This window comes from Pseudonaja textilis, chromosome 1 (assembly GCF_049901715.1).
Source record: "Pseudonaja textilis isolate UNSWEBS1 chromosome 1, rPseTex1.2, whole genome shotgun sequence".
NCBI lineage: Eukaryota > Metazoa > Chordata > Lepidosauria > Squamata > Elapidae > Pseudonaja > Pseudonaja textilis.
In genome coordinates, this window is record NC_141990.1 from 104090505 (window position 1) to 104102921 (window position 12417).

General features: G+C 36.6%; 1 protein-coding gene and 1 long non-coding RNA gene across 3 annotated transcripts in view; one reads left to right on the plus strand and one right to left on the minus strand.

Moving 5' to 3' along the window:
* LOC148127742 (uncharacterized) overlaps nucleotides 1–10303 on the plus strand; it is a 62322-nt gene extending 52019 nt beyond the window's left edge. Inside the window, exons 2-4 of the long non-coding RNA XR_015741075.1 lie at nucleotides 7392–7517; nucleotides 8832–8925; nucleotides 9873–10303. This is a non-coding gene — a long non-coding RNA (uncharacterized LOC148127742). The remainder of the gene's footprint in view (nucleotides 1–7391; nucleotides 7518–8831; nucleotides 8926–9872) is intronic.
* Nucleotides 1–12417, minus strand: part of GRIK2 (glutamate ionotropic receptor kainate type subunit 2) — a 518606-nt gene that overhangs the window by 503771 nt on the left and 2418 nt on the right. The gene's annotated exons all lie outside the window — the stretch shown is intronic.

A 12417-nucleotide genomic window follows, 5' to 3' on the forward strand; every position in this document is an offset into this window, starting at 1 on the left:
GGCAGTCAGTAAGCGAGGACAACCTGTATGTGCAATCACCCTTGGGAATGACCCAGTAGCTCTAATTGGGCAGAATGAAGTTCCCAGTTTACATAATAAGAGGAATATTGTCAGAAATTCTTGTTTTTCAATTCATATTCTATCTGAGATTTTAAACACAGGTGCACAAACTGAACAGGCAACAACAGATACACCATGTTATGGTGACTAATTTGAAGGAAAGCTTGTAAAACCAGATGAAAATTAAAAAAATAAGATGCTGCGAACAAGATGCCAAGATGCTGAGTCATGAGATTTGTCTTGATTAAGAAAAGTAATAGGCAGGCGGCAGAAGAATGGATGATTTATGCAATATTTGACCTTGTTCTTAGAATTTCTGTAGGATTTCTATTGCTGGAATGACAAGAATAAGACTGACTTTCAGCTGCTGAGATGAGCAAAATATTTATGAGAACAAATTAAGTATGCATTATATAGATGTCTGTGCTACTATAAATAGTAAATAAAATAGAATTATTCCATGAGAAATAGCTTTGCAAGAGAATAATTATGATTTTAATGTATTAAAAGGAGTTTGTTGGTGAATAAAGAGAATATTTAGGTCGGTTATTTTCATCATAATGGAGCCGTGGTGACATAGTGGTTAGAATGCAGTACTGCAGGCTACTTCTGTTGACTGCCAACTGCCTGCAGTTTGGCAGTTCAATTCTCATTGGCTCAAGGTTGACTCAAGCCTTCAATCCTTCCGAGATCAATAAAATGAGGACCAGGATTGTTGGGAGCAATATGCTGACTCTGTAAACTGCTTAGAAAGGGCTGTAAAGCACTGTGAAGCAGTATATAAGTCTAAGTGCTATTGCTATCATTAATTCTCCTTCATTGAAAGACTTCAGAGAATCTGTAGTATTCATGATAAGCTATATAATAGAAGGTCCTATTGGACATTATGCACTAAGAACAGGATTATAATTATATCTTTTAAAGTGTGGTAGTTTTTAGAGAAATCAAGAAATCATTTGGAACAATGGAGAATTATTTTAAGTTGTTGTTTGGCTTGCTTTGGTTTTAAACTTTGTTAGTCCAATATTCCCTCCATGAACTCAAAACAGCATCAATGCTGCTCTCTTTTTTTTCAACTTTTACATATATAATGACTCCCTATGGGGAAGGGTTAAACCAATAGATAATTGATCCAAAGCCAGTTAATGAATCTTAATTGCTGAGTCAGTATGAGTCTGGTTATTTACAGTCCAAATTCTACTACATCATACTATTTAGATTAGATGCTAGTTCTTCATATAGTATCTTTCAGATACAGATTGTCCTTGATTTATGACCACTATTGGAACCACAGTTTGTATCATAAGTTGTTGTGGTCATAAAAGTTAAAGTCAGATCTGATTTTGTGATCATTTTTACAGCAGTTGTTCAGTGAATCTCCATGGTCATTAAGAAAATCCAGATTCTCCAAGGAGCGTTTTTACCATAAATTGGTAGAACAAAATCATAAATTATGATCGTGTGACTGCAGGAGGCTACAACTGGTCATAAATGTGAGCCAGTTGCCAAGTCTCCAAACAGGACCCCAGCGGCAATATGAAAGTCATAATTGTGAGCACAGGTCATAAGTCACTGTTTCCAAGGTTATCATAACTTTAAACTATTGTTAAATGAAAGGTTGAAAGTGGATGACTACTGGTATGCTAGAATTCAATTCTCATAATTACATGCTTACACAGTGCTAGCAGCTCTCTTTACGGGTCTAATATCTGTAAATAAATAAAACAGTTTTCCATATATTTTTCAATCAGTTTTATGATCTTTCCTCCCTTATTCTTTGCCCCGCCCCTCTTTCTCACCTCCACCCACTTTCTCACCTTTGGTGAGGTATACTGAATAAATTCTGAGTCACAACAAGAGAAGGATTCAGGACATTCTGTGTGATAGGCAGTCTGATTAAGTTAAAATGTCTTGTAATAGTTTGCTGTTCCTTTTAAACAGAGCTTGATTTTAGTTTTATATTGATTATATTTTATCTATGGGAATGAAATACAAAACAGAAAAAAAAGTTTAAAAAAAGAAAAAATGTGTACAAAAAAGAAAAATAATGACCCATATATCAAATACGTTCAATATTAAACATAGGGGGAAAAAACTCCATGCTGTCCGGATGCTGAAAATAAAAAAAAGACCTGATAAATTCTCCTCCTTTTGCATAATGGATCTGCAAATAGTTACAAACTTTCTCATTCTTATTTAATAAGAAAAATATGTAAACAAATATTTCAGATGAGGAGGTCTCTATCTAATAAAGTTGAGCCAACATCTAATATATACAAAAAGTAAAAGACAAGAAAGAAAACCCCAATAGCCAACAGGTTAGCCCAAATTAAACCAGTCTTCAAACATATCCACACCTTCCTCCTTCTATTTTTCCCACAACAATCCTATGACATGGGTTGGGTTGAGTGATTGGCCCAAAGTCACCCACCTGGCAATCTTAGCCCAGTCAAAATATACAGGCTTTCCAGCAGAGACGAGAGCCCCAGAAAATTTAACCCTGAAAAAGTTCCTATTTTTCTTTGGTCCCATATAACCGATACATACCCAATTAAGAATAGGCATGCAGTTGGAGGCAGTGGTGAGATTCACCACTTCAGGAGAACCGGTTGTTAACTTTCTGAGCAGTTTGGTGAACTACTTGTTGAAAGAAATCATTAGGGCAGAGAACCGGTTGTTAAATTATTTGAATCCCACCATTGGTTGTTTAGGTGCCCACCATTTGCCATGCCCTCTTCACCACCAGCCACCAGCCTCAGCTGATTCGCATACAGCTTTCCTCCACTGCTGCCTCTGCCCTGGCAATGCTCCATGGCCAATGGCCCACTGGCCTTCCACTCCTTGCCCTTCATCCCTGCCCATTTGCCCAGACACCGTTTGACTGGGGCCTTTGGCTGCACAGGACAAGAAGCTGCCAGCCAATTGGGGGCAGCGGCAACAAGCAATCGGTTGCAGGCTGGGGAGGGTAAGCATGCCATGGTCATCAGGGATGCACCAGACAACTGGCAGCGGTGGCCAGGACTTGAAAGTTGTATCAGCTGTATAAGCAAAACTTTGAAAGAATTTTGAAAGAAGATTGCATAGTCAACCCTGCAAGAAAACTCAAGGTCAAATGGGATTCTGAATCCTTCATGATTGTAATCTTTGTAGGAAATGAGAAAAAGTTTTACAATTTTGCGAACTAAATTGCATTTCTTCCTTCCCATAACTTTGTCTCTCCAAGAGAATGATAAAAGGCCCAAACCCTCCTTTTTACAAGGGTAGGATCATTCACTGAGCAGGAGAAAAAAAAACAGAGCCATCTTTGTAGTTATCTTCCAAAGTGTAGTTAACAAATGGGGAGAATTGGGTTCTGAATACTCACTGCATGTTTTTAAATTCCATTCCAGTTTAGACATTGCTAAGTATTTCAATAATGTTGTGCACTAATTAAGATAAGAATATTGATTTTTGGATGTGGAAGTTTTTTCTCCTATTCAGGAGAATCCATATTTCATTTTTATAATTACTTAATTGTTAATTTTGGGACATACATTTCATTATTAGTCAGAGCAATTTACTCCATGCAAAGCTTCAGTCTCTGGAGTTGTTTTTAAAGAAAAATAAGTGGAGTCAAGAATGCCTTTCTTACAGTCTGTGGACAAATATTAAAGAGCAATTTGAGTAGTAGGCATAGCACTTAAGACTTATATGCTGCTTCATAGCACTTTACTCTTAATAGATATATGCATTTATCTATGCATATATGTAAACTAGTAGATTTGATGATTTCAGCAGTCTCTCATTTAATGCATACTATTCAATAAAGTATCTCCTGAAGTGGGAAGAACATAATGTAAATTCCCTAAACTATATTATGGTTCCTTTTTCTCCTCTATTGTCTGGACTTGAAATTCTTGTTGAATCAACATATGAAAGTTACGGTCTACAGGTTTTGGCTGGTGTACATTTGTGGCTAGTCTTAGAACAAAACATGCTAAGAGTGGTCACTGTAACTCATTCTTTACGGGGCTGCTCTTGAAGACTATTCAGAAGCTACAACAGGTGTAAAATGCAGCAGTTTGTCCAATGATAGGTGAGAGCCATTGCAGCCATATAATATCACTGTTGGGAACAGTGACTATTTGCTTCTATGTGACTTTAAAAGCCTTGTTCTATCCATTAAAAGAAAGTTGTTATCTTCCTTTAATATTAGTGAACTAAAAGTATTTAAAGAGCTGTCGTGTTTAAGCATCGCTTCTGACATTTGCTACACATTGCTGCACAATATGAACCCATAGGTGTATATTATATTTGTATCACAAGTCTGTTTCTGTGTCTACATGTGGAAATACAAGCTACATTGTGACAAAAATGATATATCTAAAATTTTGATCCAAATCAATGAGTATAAATTTGGATGATTATAAAAATGATTACTGCACTTTTATTCAGCTAGCCTTTTTTATTCTCCAGCTATGGAAATATGACTATATATTGTTATCTATTATATTTTCTCTGATATCCCAACACACATGATAGTATCACATTTATAATGAGGTGTTATGGAGTCTCTAAATGAAAAGTGTGTGTAGACACCGTGCCATCCAGTTATTTATTTTTAGTTATGAATAGGTATCAACAATAAATCATTATCAGACATTTAAGGAACAAAAATACTAAACTTAAGTAGAAAAATTAAGCTTCCACCCTTGCCTCTAAAGGAGAAAACACATCATTCATTATTGCTCACATTTGCACAGATAGTGTTAATTGAATTCAGAATACACACAAAAAATAAATACAGGTGCTAAAAATAAAACAGCTGTATTTATAACTAGCAGGATATTCTTTCATTCAAATTGACTTGACTTGAAATGTATGAGTAAGGATCCTGAAATATTTTTTCCAATATGAAACTCTTCATTTGATCTGCCTTAAAACTTGATAATGTATTAATGAGTCATTTTAAAAGGATCATGTTAATTTCCCTATCTCTGGTCATATAGACAGCGTATATCTAATCAGGTTTGGCCTTTCAATTAAACTTGTTCCAGGACATTCTATTTAGTCAGCACCCTGAATGGATCATTAAAATTCTTGTTCGGTAAGAGTTGTGCATGGAGCGCTGTTGTTTTTAAATTCCATTAAATCCAAATGGTCTTTATCGCCCCATGACCACTGTGACTTCAATCAGCCAATTTAATTACCTTACAAAATAGTTGGCACACGCTGCAAAGAAAAACAGGAAGGGCTATGACGTTATCAAATTGAAATCTTCCTCTCTGCTCTTTAATCTGGACCAGTCAATAACCATGCTCTACATCCTTTTCATTCCTTCAGGGGACTCTTAACCTCCACTTTCCTCCAAACGCTCTTTTTTTCCTCTCTTTCCCTTCCCACCACCACCACCACCCTTTTTTTTTTTTTTTTTGCTTTTAGCATTTTACTGTTGAAGCCTTATTCTCTACCTTCTTGCAGCCCATGCCTTTAGCACACGAAATTTCCCCTGGTTCCTGGTAACCAAATAGAGGTGGGCGGGTCAGGGCTTCTCACTATGACCCCATAGCAGCTTTTCTACACGGTCCTTAATTCAAAAGGTCAAAATTAGCTCCTACTGTACAAATATCTTCAAGCACAGTTTAAACACCTGCAGAAAAATAGTGAGGGGGTAGTGATGATTTATTCAAGTTTAATGTGTTAATGCATAATTCAGCTTGACTTTATTTTCCTATGCAGAGGATTGACTGCAAGAACCAGCAAGAATTCTTTTTCTGGATTGAAAGCAAATCTTTGTAAAGAAATCTGACTTGAAATCCCTGCTGTGGGCACATTCAAGTAAAAGACACTATTATCATTCAGGAAAAGACCACAGAAATCACATAGACAGTCCCAATACCAGCCGTTTTCGCTCCCTGTACCTATAATAATGGCTTTGTAAAAGCAACCCTCCAGCTGTCAGTACTATATCATTACATCACCATTAGCAAGAATATCATGCAGGCCATTTTATTCTAAAACCCTCACTGGGTTTTATTTCCCATCATCAAAGATGGAATAGGAGGTGAGATTTAATTCTGGCTGTCTGCATGGCCATTTTCATTTCTGATTTCTTTTACCTACCCCGAGAAAAGCAACAGTAACGCACCTTCAGTAATGATTAGATCACATTGTTGGTTGTCACTTCTGATATTCTAACTAGAGACCTGTTCCAACAGCCTTCAGTTAGCTTCTTCTAGCAGAAGTCACACCAAAGAGCTTTAGTTTCTACCTTGTCTATGAAAGTCTCTATTTCTTAAGCTTCCTATAACAGCATGAGCACCCTTTATTGGCTACCAGGGGTCTCAGAATGTACTCGATAATGGAGTGCCATTATTTCAATCATAATCTTTAGAGCACTCTAAAGTTTTAAAGAAGTGCTAGATATGGGTGAAAATCCAAAGCAAGATTCATTAGCTTGTGTGTGAAGGCAAAGGTTCCCCTCGCACATACGTGCTGGTCATTTCCGGCTCTAAGGAGTGGTGCTCATCTCCATTACAAAGCCAAATAGCCAGCGCTGTCTGAAGATGTCTCCATGGACATGTGGCCAGCATGGAACGCTGTTACCTTCCCACCAAAGTGGCCTCTATTTTTCTAGTTGTATTTTTACATGTTTTCGAACTGCTAGGTTGGCAGAAGCTGGGGCAAGTAATGGGAGCTCACTCTATTTCGCGGTGCTAGGGATTCGAATCACTGAACTGCCAACCTTTCTGATCGACAAGCTCAGCATCCTAGCCACTGAGCCACCACGTCCCTATAGCTTGTGTGTAGTCAAGTTTAAATCTCCAAAAGATACTGTGGATTCAAAATATGGGTGTCACAACTTCATAACCAGAATCTTTGCTGCTCCAGAGGAGTCTCTGTATTTAATATAAATGTTCTCCCTGGCTCCAGTAATTAAATTCCCCTTGTCAGAAGATTCAGTAAAACAGCATATTTGTTAAAGGTCATGTACAAACAAAAACAAAACTCATACATGAAAATGTTAATATCCTTTTATGCCTAGTCTGTTCCTTTGTTACTCAAGATGCCTGAAATTTTATATAATAATTTTCCAAAAGAGTAATCAGGCAGACTTGACTCAAGAGGCCTGCAAGTTCAGAATTCAGAAAAATTCACATGCAAATAAAAACACCAGAAGTCCTTGAAAAATCCATGTAACAAAACGCAGGACTCTTTCTACTGCAAAGATGACTCTCAGGATGTTACTTTGCCAATTTTCTGAACTGAGTTAAAAGTGCTGATTTTAATTTTTTAAGTTTGTAAACTCTTGCTATTTGGTAAAGATTTTATTTTGTTTCTGGAACTAATAGCCTAGAAGTCCTTCTGAAGATGATCCTGCCTACAGAAGCCTCTTGTCACCCATGCAGGAAAGTTCTATTTCTCTAACTTCTAATCTACCCTCTCACAAAGCACAATTGCAAAATCTAAGCTTCCAGGTCAGATGCTTCCAAAGCATTGATATTCAATTCCCTTTTGATAAGTGAATTGAGAAAATAATTATCTTAATTTAATTGACTTTAAAATAAGTAATGCTTTTGTTTAATTTTGGCCATGCCTAGCTTTTTTTTCAAATCCAACCCTTGAACAGGAGGCTAAATCCAATTCTTGACCTATACTTTCCTTTTGTAGGACATCATCATCATCTTTCTAGCCATTGTCGATCATTTCCAGTCAGAAAAATAGCTGGAAGGTCTATGTGTGGTAAAAATTCCAAGATTCTAGAGGTCATATGGGAAGATAAATAGTTTCCATAAAGCTCAGCACATTGATTATACAAAAAATACATCGCAGGATAAAGGCCCATTCTGCATGTTTCCAACCAATATGGTCTTGTATCTTTGTAGGACATATCTGCTTTGAAGCTAGAGATGACCCTTATTCTTCAGTACAAATGTATCTTTTTCAGTTTGAATCTTGAATTACTTTTAATTATGTATTTCAATTTTATTGTTTTAACCATTCTTTCATATTGCTTTGTTATGAGTTTTTTTTCTCTTTTTATTAGACACTGAGCTCCTTGCATTTTAACAGTAAGAAAGAAACCAAAGGCTATAATAATAATAATAATAAATATTTGGTTCAAAATATAAAAATGGTAAATACGTGTTGCTCTCTCAGCTGCCATTATTATATATTTGAATACCTTTGAATGGTTTTAGGAACAACAAAAGAGATTTTAAAAGCTGGATTTTATGGCAATAAGCAATATGCTACTAGCCTAACAGGTGAACCATGTAAGATAATTTAGATGATAGTGAAGAGTAAATTCAAGTCTTGTATGTACCACATATTTAAAGATAATTCATATGTGAGTCCTGAGAGTCTATACATCATGTCTCAAATGGGCCTCAAAAAAATTTCAAAGGAAAATATATGGTTAATTCACAAGAAACATGGACCTAAATACTGTACTGCAGAACCCTTATCCTGAAGCTCTTAGAGATGATTGATGATGATGATGATGATGATGATGATGATGATGATGTATTGCAAATTCATGTAAAGATAAGGTTAATATTATATTTCAAAAGTCTTTAATTCTAATCATATGATACTTCATTAATCATGACTAATAGTTCCAAAGGAAGAATGGGATATTCATGCTGCATATGACATAATCTCAAAAGAAAAATTTACACAGTTTATTCCTTCTGCAGTAACTTCTTATTTTCTCCACGCTTCTCAGGAAATTTATTTCTATGCTGTATATATTTTTTATTAACTTTGTATCAAATTTTAAATTCCCTCAGTCCCTGTAGGCCATTGTCATGGAATTGTAGAGAAACACCACAAAGAAATAAAAAATGTGTTTGCAGTCAGTCTTCATGGTCCATTGTGGATGTTGTGAGTACAAATCATTTTAGGATTTTATAGAAAATATATTGAAATGTTTGAAATAATTCATTCAAAAATTTATATAATATTCTGTCTATTACTCTGGAAGCAGCTAATAAAATATTATATTTGTGTTTATGAAAAGTACAGATTACAAGAGCAATTAGAAAATCTGTCTTCTTTCGTACCCTTAGGAGATAGAATGCCTCTTTCAAAATCCTGGTTATTTAGCATCAAGAATATAATTTAACTCAAAGAAACCAACCTGTCTACTTTTATGCCACTGCTATTATTCATATGCAAATTCATATGCAAATAGATGAATTGAATACAAGTTATATAATATAGCACTTACACATTGGCTTTGATTTGTTTAATCAGATGGCATGCCTAAGTTTATTCATTACTTTCTTAAGATTGATAGATTAATTGTACAGACAGACACAATTATGAACATAATTATTTATTAAAATATATAAATTCTCATACCAGCAAGAAAACCTGACACACAGGTTTAAGTGAGGAAGTAACTATACAGATAGGATTGGCATAAAACTGATTTCAAAAGGGAGATGTTGCCAGTTTTTAAAAAAAGGATAGCAAAAAGCCTCAATATTGAAAACATGAAAGTCATCAATGCAGGAATCTGAATTATGCATATCGATGCTTAGAAAGGGATGTGCAAATATACAGAGGAAAATGCAAAAACAATGGAATAAGCCTTCCATCAGATCAGAATAATCTACCATAGTTTATATTTTTATGGTTAATTTTATTATTATTTATTTATTTGTGTTGTTGTTGTTGTTGTTGTTTGTTTTTAATTCTGTAAGTTGGCAGAGTCATGGTATAACAGTTAAGGCATCAAGCTAGAAACTGCAGTTTCTAGAACAGGAGTTCTTCCCACCTTGGCACAAAGCCAGCTGGGTGATTTTGGACTAACCACTTTCTTTCAGCCCTAGAATACCAAACCACTTTTGAAAAGCCTTGCCAAGAAAACTGCCGGAACCTGTCCAAGCAGTCTCTGAGAATCCCACAAGATCTCAGGGTTGCAGACACAATTCCATAGAAGAAGGAAGAGAAAAGTTCCCAGAGTCCAATGAGATGAGCAACAATACAAGAGCACACAACAGATACAAACTCAATGTAAACCACTCCAAACTTGATTGCAGAAAGTAACAACTTCAGCAACAGAGTGGTCAATGCCTGGGAATGCACTACCTGACTCTGTTGTTACATCCTCAAACCCCCACTCCTTTAACCTTAAAATATCCACTATTGACCTCACCCGAATCCTAAGAGGTCTGTACGAGGCGTGCATAAATACACAATCGTGCCTACCATCCCTGTCCTATTGTCCTCGCTTATTCGTACATATTTCCTGTAATGTTACACATGTTTATACTTATTCCTATTAACTTGTAAGCAATTGACAAATCAAATAAATAAAAAAATTAAAATTAAACAAATACATAAATATATTAGATTTTTTTTTGGGGGGGGGACCTCAAAAGAACATGTACTGTATCGGGTTCTGAAATGATACCACAACATACATTCACTCGGCTTTTTCCCATGGTAATTATAAAATAAATCTGCATTCAAACAAAATATTGATGTGGAAAGAAGTCTCAAACCTGCCTTCAAAATGAAGGACCATCCACTGAACTGCACACCCTCATGAGTATTGAGCTAGCTTTTGCTTGCCTGCTGCCTTCCCTTAAAGAAAGAATCTAAAGATCGAAAGCTTCCATCAGATTGTTTAATGAATATCTGGGAGACCAGTTTGAAGACTCCCACAGCAATCCTTTTGCTTCTGCTGGTCCTAGGACTGTCCCATTGCAATAAATATTTCCTTGGGCTTTTCTCTCACTTTAATGACCCTTTCAGATGTGAATGTAACCACCAGGATTGTGTTCTAAATCTTTTTTTTTAAGGGATTTTTTTTTCCTCAGAAAAATAGGAAATTTGCATATTTGTTGGTGGCAGAGAATAAAATTAGAGAAACAATAGTCAGCCAAAAGCTGAACTGTTTTCTTGGCCAAGAATCTGAATTGGCATTTGGTTTTTGTTTCCCTGGCCTTGATGGCCACTGGCCTTCATCTCTCTTTCTCTCCCTTCCTCACTCCCTCTTTCTCCCCCTCTCCCTTCCACAGGAATAATTATTATTGTCTCATGTAAGGCTGCCATTTCTAGGCTGCAAAACCACCTCACTTACTATTACATGCATCTAATGCCAAATAATACAAAAACAATACTCATTTTTAACCACAAACGTAGTAGTTCTCTTCTAGCACCACTTTCCATTGAGGTTGACTGTACACTAGTGTGCAAGTGTTAATGGAGATGCTTAGGCAACAGCTGTGCTGATTTATGCATAATGGAGTCACCCAGAAGGAAGTTGGAGAGAAAAAGAAAGAAATGGACAAAATTATTTGCTGACTATGCTTTAGATCAGTGGTTCTCAACCCTTTTCTTCACCACAGACCCCCTTTAAATACCTTTTGTGGCCAGGGACCACAGACCACCAAGATTTAACTCAAGACTTAAATCATAACATTTCTTCAAGCCTTCATGGATCCCCTGTGATGACACTGTGCACCCCCCAGGTCCTGTGGACCACAGGTTGAGAACCACTACTTTAAATCAAGGACCAAAAATACCAGCTGAAGGCATGGGAAAGCTACTGTGATAGAGCAATTAAGATGTCCCAGAATTAGGTTCAAGTCTGCCCACAGCCACACAGATCCTTTGGAAGACTTTTGGCCAGTCAATATTTCTTAGGCTTGTTCTTGGGAAAATTGGGAGGAGTGCAACATATAGTCCCTCGATCATCTGAAAAAAAGATGAGATAACAGTCTAACAAATGTTTGATGAGGCGGGGAGGAGAAGGAACAGAATAAAAAGAGGAGGGGACCCATACTCCCCTCCTTCTATGGGTTGGAGAACCCATACTCCCAACATACCAAGATCAGTAGAGCAGAAAGAGCAAACAGCCAATGTCTGGGCATGTTCTCTTATCTGTTCAAAGGATTCCTTTCTTCCTTTAGCCAGATATTCCATCAGAGTGAAACTTCTGATTGTTTGAATGGATCTCATTCATTTTCATTTCCCTACAACTATTGTTTACTACTCCAACAATCAATCCAAAGGAGTGCTTATTTTGAAGTTTGAGGATGTACAGTGCCTGCACGCATGCAAACACACACACACACACACACACACACACACACACACACACACACACCATGCGTCAATGCTTCAACAAATCCTTTTACAGTCTCTGGTGAAATCAGGCAATGTGCACAGCTGACAATTACCAGGGTCCCCTGTCTTCCACATCCTTGCATCTGCAGTTGTGCAGCCTCAGATCAATAAAACTACACTGGGAAAAGGCAAACCTCTGAAATCTCCAGATTTCTTGCCTTTTCTGCCTATCTTCTGTGGCAGAATAAAGCTCTACTTGCTGTTTTATTCATATCTCTTTTACCCTGAACAGAG